Source organism: Thermobia domestica, chromosome 3 (genome assembly GCF_964235325.1).
Source record: "Thermobia domestica chromosome 3, izTheDome1.hap1.1, whole genome shotgun sequence".
Classification (NCBI taxonomy): domain Eukaryota; kingdom Metazoa; phylum Arthropoda; class Insecta; order Zygentoma; family Lepismatidae; genus Thermobia; species Thermobia domestica.
The window spans coordinates 275,565,478-275,573,136 of record NC_137456.1 but is presented as its reverse complement, the minus strand read 5'-3'; positions in this window follow the sequence as shown (position 1 = coordinate 275,573,136).

Below are 7,659 nucleotides of genomic sequence, written 5' to 3'. Positions count from 1 at the left end.
ATACTGTAATGACAAAAAAAGAAAGAAAAAAGAAAAAGAAAAAGAAAAAAAGTTAGTGTGGTAGAATCTTCGCGTTTTCTTTTTAAACTATTTCAAAATATTTCGTGAACCGTAACTCAACTTTTCTTGTTTCATATTCTTTTTCATTATATATATATATAATATATATATATATATATAATCTTCTCTTGCACTGGTTCAATCAAGTAGTGTTCTCATTTACGTGGGAAGTACACGTCTGCAAAAATTGATTGTCCCTTTTTCTTTTATTTCTTTCTCCCAAACTATATTTACCGGTGTCTTCCCGTTGTGCCTACTTCCCGTTATGCCTACAGGCCCTCCAGCACTTTGTAGAAAATATTTTTAATGATCTTATCTGTAGGCAGAACGGTAATTCCCGTTGTGCCTACTTCCCGTTCTGCCTACTCTTTCGAGACGGGGAATTCTGTGCAGGGAGGGATCTTTTCTAGGGATTTTTTCTTTAGTAATTCTAATAGATTCTGTAAGAAGAATAACTATTCCTTTAAATTTCATCATATATTTTAAATGTTATCTTACTTGCTCTTCTCAGAAAAAATGACTAGGTACAGTTTTGTTATTAGCAGCGTTATTCACGTCTACTTTAGTAGAGATGTGTTTTTTTAATACTTACAGAGAAATGGAAAATTAATTGATTCAGTTACAAGAAAATAAACTTATTTCGGTCTAATATCAAGTCATTTCACAACAAAATTTTATTCAGTTTTCCAGTAGTTCATCTCCAACATTCTAAGGCTCGCAGTACGTAATAGGTGCTACAGTTCACATCCTCAAAATATATTTGGCCATATATTAAACAAACAATGCAAGAAGATGCATAATTCGGTCTCTTTTCTTTTTCTAAAAAAAGCCTTTGTCTTCTACATCACAGATCTTTTTCCGGCATCACCTCTATATATGATCAGGTGCTTTGTCCTCTATACATGATTCTGTATTACACGCAATATGTCGTACTTATATTGTAAAAAAAGAAAAAAATGGGACCGCAATGGCTCAGGGGTAGAGCGTTCACCTCTGGTGCATGGGGTCCATGGTTCGATCCCAGCTCGAGCCAGGTGAGCTTTGTGGTGGACAAACACCGTGTGCGTTGGTTTTCTCGGTGTTCTACCGTTTTCTCCTACTTTCCACTATTTCATTCATTTCTCATCATCACCGTCTCCTTTAGCCTAGCCAGCATTACCGTAGGACGTAAAACTTAAAAATTTCATTTCATTTCATTTATACTGTCAATGTAAATACTAAATACCACATATCGTCAATATACCCAATGTAATTTAAATAAAGATCTCATAATCGTTGTTCAAAATGTAAACAGTATGCAACCACATCTATGTAAGCCATCAAGCCTATTACACGTGGTTCCAGCCTTCCTAATAATCGTAAATATCTGTGATTTTATTCTGTATGTGACCACACAAATAGCATTTTAATTTCGATTATTTTACGGTAAAAATATTCTGTGAAATGTAATGGAAATTCAGAAGGAGCCTTCTTTGCGAATTTCTCAGAGTTTTCATTCTCACCGTCGTGAGTAATCCGATTGGGTAGAGAAGCGTGATTATCTAAGCAAACTCATCACCAACAAAACGCCGAACACGTATTTCATACTTTGACCGTTTCTGATTTTGAAAACACTCCTGTGTAGACTATAAGTCATTACTAGGCAAATTTTTATCATATCTATTTCTTTGCAAACTAACAATATTGATTTAATCGGACGCCAATACGTTTTCAGGGCGACGCGTCGTTTACTGACTTCCCATATTTTTTCTTTCTTCTTGCTTGTTCGGCGACCCCTACTATTAGCGCTCAGGGCAACAGCCCCGCTCGTTCCCCTCTAGCTACGCATCTGATTACTATAACAGTCTTATGTGTTTCGTTGGGTTTTCAGTATTTAGAAAATGTTATTTCAATAAAGTGAAGAATTATATATAACATTTTAGATGCATGGCCGCTGAAAAAAAAAAATCTCTTTATTAAACTGCAACTATGATTCTGTTCCTTGAATTTTGTCAGTTTTATCAGAAATTTTCCATGGGTTTTGTCTTGCATTCGCAATAATCTGTTTCGTAATTCTAAGAAATTATGTAAGAAGAATAACTATTTCTTCAAGTTTCATCATAAATTTTAGATGTTATTCTACTTTTTCTTCTGGGAAAAATTGCTGGGATATAGTTCTGTTATTAGCAGGGTTGTTTGCATCTACTTTAGTAAATATGAATATTATTTCTTTCAACCAATTTTCCATGTCAACCAATTTTCCATGTATGATGAAACTTGTAGAGGTGGTGGTTGTTTTTACAGAAGCTTTTAGAAATACTAAAGAAATATTCCCTACAAAAATTCCTCCCTGCACATAATTCCCCGTCTCGAAAGAGTAGGCACAACGGGAAGTAGGCACAACGGGAATTACCGTTCTGCCTAGAGATAAGATAATTAAAAATATTTTCTTTAAAGTGCTGGAGGGTCTGCAGAACGGGAAGTAGGCACAACGGGAATGAACCATATTTACCTACTAAACTACCTCCTTGATCTTCGTCCTCAACAACATTAAGATCTCCCAGCGTATGATCCTTTTCTCTATATCTATATTTTATTTTATTTATCCTCTATTTCCTTAGATTTTTGTGCACTGAGGTCCTGCTTACACTTGTATCAGTAGCAGATTTTTCTTTTGCATCTTACCATCAATATTATATCACTAACGAACTCTTTTTTTCAGGTGCTTACCAAAAATGATTTCCACCCGTTATGATCACCTTTTCTAATTGTCTGAGTATATCCTTACAGTATATCGTTAGATTTGCATTTATTGTTGCATCACATCTAACTTCACAAATTACTACCAAATCCAGGTATCTCACTTCATCTTTTAGATTTCCTAACTTTCCTCTCTTTAACATCGTTCATTCATTTGTTTCTCATCCATTAAACATTATTAATTGTTCTTTCACCGGGAATTTAATGCACTTCAAACAGTACTAACTGTAAGTTCATTGTTCCATTCATAAGTTCTACAAGTCTTTGATTTATGAAATCACATTTGCTCTTCAATGCGATTATCTCCAAGAAGCTGAAGCAGCTTATCAGTCGATTTTCACAGTACTTTTGAACATACGTTGATCTTCTAAATTATGCCATGCACAAGGATAGGAAGTCTTATGAAACAAATATATCCTGTCGATAGATATTAGGGCAAAATCACCAAGAGATACTACAATTTCCTTTGTATCGAATTCAGAATCCAAGATATATAGATCTATATATTTTAGATCTTCAACCTTATGTCTGTGTTTAAACTGCAAAAGTAGAAATCTTCCGGTTTTAATATTGATCTACAATAGAAAACAAAAATGGTAAATATGACAAGAAATTATGTTATGGATGGAACGTTATATGTCCTGCTTATATTGAAGCCAAAAGTGACACAAACCTACTTATGGTTTCATGACCTCCCCATGTAGCAAAATTGATTAGAGATACTGATATATATTTTGATATATATTTTAGTTACAGTTTAGCATCACGTTTCAGCATCGAGGCTACATGAGACGTGGATTTATAAATTTTAAGTAAATCTAAACTAGAGTATATTTCAGGGCTCTCTAACCGAACATTCAACCCTGGACTCTGTACAGCAGAGACGTCCACGCTAGCCACTAGACCAGCAGGGAGAACAAATTATTTATTGGCATGATTTGAGCGTCTTAAAAATAGTTTGAGTTGAGTTGAATTTCAGTTTAGCGTCCCTTTCAGCAGCGAGGCTATGTGAGACGTGAACCTACTGATTAACGTGGAATCCGAACCACATGAGCTCCCGCCGGGAATCGAACCCGGATCTCCCGCGCCAAAGGCGCGTACGCTAACCGCTTAGCCACGGAGGAGCTCAAAAATAGTTTCCATCTCCGGCGTTATCCCAATATGTAAACAGAAAATGGTGTAACTCTATAATAATTTTCGGTTTCAATATTGTTCCTCTCCTCCAAAGAGAGCGAGATATCTTTTTGTTACATAGACTGAACTTTATAAAGAATAGGTTCACAGAAACTACAATTTGTGAAAAACTCATTAGCACAACCTATCATATAGTTTATTTGGACCTAGAGGACCAACAGAAGTCTAACTTACAAGGATAATTGAAATCTCGTTATAATGTGCACAATCTGTATAAATAAAAATGAGAGTCGCTATGTTGGTGACTTTATATCTCTTGAACCACCCGACTGATCTCTATCAAATTTTCAACATAGATGAGGTTCTGGCTTGGGATGGTTTCTGTTATTTCACTTTGCTGGTGGAACTTAGGGGAGGGGGATATTTAAAAATGATCGAAAATGACAAATATTAATGCCGAATTCATAGTTTTCGGGGTCACTGAGACGAACAGAGACACTTCCGATGCCGTTTAAATACAAATTCATTCCTTTATGTCCAAAATGAAACGTATTCTCCCGTATGAAGAACGGGTATTCTGCTAGTGTAGTATAATTCTTGCGTTGTTCTCTCTTTCTTTGGAAGAGAGAGAGAGAGAGAGGGAAAAATAATAATAATAGTAATAGAAGAATGAGAAGCAGTTAGGAATTTTCCACCTGCGAGATGTTGATTTGCAAGTGTTAGTCTTGAAGAATTTTCTTCAGATGCCTTTACATAATAACTTTTTTTAAAAAAGATTTTTTATTAAAAAAGATAAAAAAAGTATCACAAATGTATCACAATTCTTAAAATTATTTCAAGATTGAGGGGAAAAAAGTGTTAATGTCATACGGTATGCGTTCTTTGCGCTTCACTGAAACAAACTGAAAAAAAAAATTGAATCTAAATGTAAGGAGTGAATACAATTGTTTCTATACTTCGAACATAATTACCGCGATTTATCAAGATTGTTAGCCTGGAACGAGAGTGACGCGACAAAGTAGTTGGAAACAGAAATTGTCAAGTGAAAAGAAAAAGAGAGACGGAATATTCACGAAACGGTATTGTTTCGTATTAATCATCTCAGTGAGTGACTTGGGTAAATGGATAACTAATTGAAACCTTAGCATTGATTTACTGACGAAACCACCTTCTTATTCAGCCAGTCGAAAGAACTGTGAAGATAAATAACGAAGAACTGTTGGTTGGTTGTTACTTGATATAATTTCTCTTTACCGAACAATTACTTATACAGATTCACAATCTATAGCTTTATGTCGCATACCTAATTCAATCACCTGGCTCCATCTGGTCGGCAATTACCCTTTGGTCGTAGCGACAGAGTTTATTGTAGTGCTTCTTTCTGTAATTTGCCTCACCCTTGGGTACAAAAATAAAGTAATCAACTTCCTGTCGCAAAATCCCATGAAGGGCTCTGGCCGACCATATGGCTAGGGTATCATACATCTCGATTAATCAGGTTTCCCGTCTTGGGAACACAAAATATTGTTCCATTAAAAAGGAAAAAGAAAAGCTTATTGAATGATTGGCAAGTATGATCGGAGTAATCAGCGAATTTTTTCTCACAATTTTTTTGTGACTACAAAACATTTTAATTAAGTTTTAATATAATATAATTGTAACAGTTCTGTATTATGTTTCAAACTACACAATAAACACAGAATTTAATTTTATAATATTGTTATCTGTGAAATTATTAATTTATTCCAAAATAAGTTCTTGGTGCAGCCTTGTTTTTAATGTCCCACTTTTAGCTGCTGAAATTATGATCACCGTACATAGCTGTTGATGCGTAGTCAGTGCATTGATTTCTAATTTCATACCTCAGCCCAAATGAATACCACATAATGTTTCATATATATTATAAATACATATGTAAGCGACTCGGGCGAACATAATGGTATGTCACATTTTCTAACTTTCGAGTAAACTGGCAAAGAATGTTCAATATAACCTATGCAGTTCCGTGCAATGACATACGAAACAAGCTTCCCCTGCAATCTGCAGGTACATTTTCGAAATTAAACTACCTGCACACTCTTCTGTGATCGGATCATAATCCATTCCACTTAATAACCCAATTTCACCGAAAGTGGCGCTTATCATTATGTTCGCCCGAGCAGCTTATATACGCGCGTTTCTCTTTCTCTCCCTGTGTGTGTATGTATGTTTGTTTGACATAGCAATTATTAGGCCCCTCCATGATTTTTTTCTGGCTACACCACTATTATCGTATGTCCTGACTGTGTTAAACTTCCAATAGTTACAAACTCACATTATTCAATTCTTTCACTTAATTTCACTTTTATCTTAGTGAAATCAATGAGCAAGTGTTATTAGAGATGCGCACGAGACAAGTCGAGACAGGATTTTCCTGACAAAATTCGAGTCGAGACACGGCTCTCCCAATAGAGAAATATATATTTTCGAGTCGAGACATCACTTTTACAGCACATTTTCGAGACGAGACAGCCACAAATCTTGTCTCGTGCGCATCTCTAAGTATTACGTATAGTAGGACAGTAAAGATATTGGTAGTAAGTTTTAAACAAGCAACACCTTTGGACACTGAGAAGAAACTGTGTTCTGAGGAACGTAGTGGAAGGAAAACAAAGGAGATGAAGAATATATATATATATATATATATATATATATATATATATATATATATATATATATATATATATATATATATCGCTTTTGAGATATTTTGATATATTGAGACTTACACCACTTCGCCGTGCAGGGTCATCGTGAATTCGGATTCACGGAAAAGGCTTACTCTCATTTTGGAATAAAAATGAGTTACGTCACTTTGCCATCCAACACGTCAGAGGAGCTTCAAAACTCGTAAAATCCTCTTGCTTAGTCCCATTTTGTTTATATGTAAAGCGGTTACATAGATCCACCTGAATCCATGTTGTTAAATAAATAAATATTAGTATGGAAGTTAATTTGAACCAAGTGGCCACTGGAACTCTGTGGGGATGATGCAAAATTTTTCGTCGAGGCTTTGGAAAATATTTTCACCAAGGGAGATCTGGAAAACGTAAATGAGTTTTCTTCTTTAAACAAAGAAAAATCGTTGTAAAAATGGATTGTAATGTATTTTCCAACTTGTATCAAGTAGGAATGAGACAAGCTCTGTGACGCCCGTGCTCTTTCAGTAGCTCTTTCAGTTGTCGCTGGTCCTTTGATTAATTAGATAGGATGACAATTTTGGCAATTGTTTTACTTACATTTTCCAAAACTAAATTACTACTTAATTACAAGATCATGTCTGTTTCAGGTCATTGGTGACTTGTGAAGTAACAGTGTGAGCTGAAAGGAAATGATTCAGAGATGCCAAGTAACATAACTTATGTAATCTTAGAGATGACAGGCAACTCATACAATGATAACGCATTGTGATTCAAATTCGGCGAAAAATTCCGTCACGTACCCAATGGTGCTTCTTTTCGTCCTTCTAGATCAATGTTGGGCAAACTACAGCCTACGGACCAGGTGCGGCCTCCTGAAAGGCTCTATTGGGCCCACGACATGATTTCTAAATCTGATGAATAAAAAGAATAAATAGGGTTACCTCGTAAAAGTTGTATTAGAAAGAGACTGACAAACTAGCATTTAACTTCACTTCTGAGAATCGCTGGATCTCAATTCGAACAATATTGTAAAAAACTTCAATCG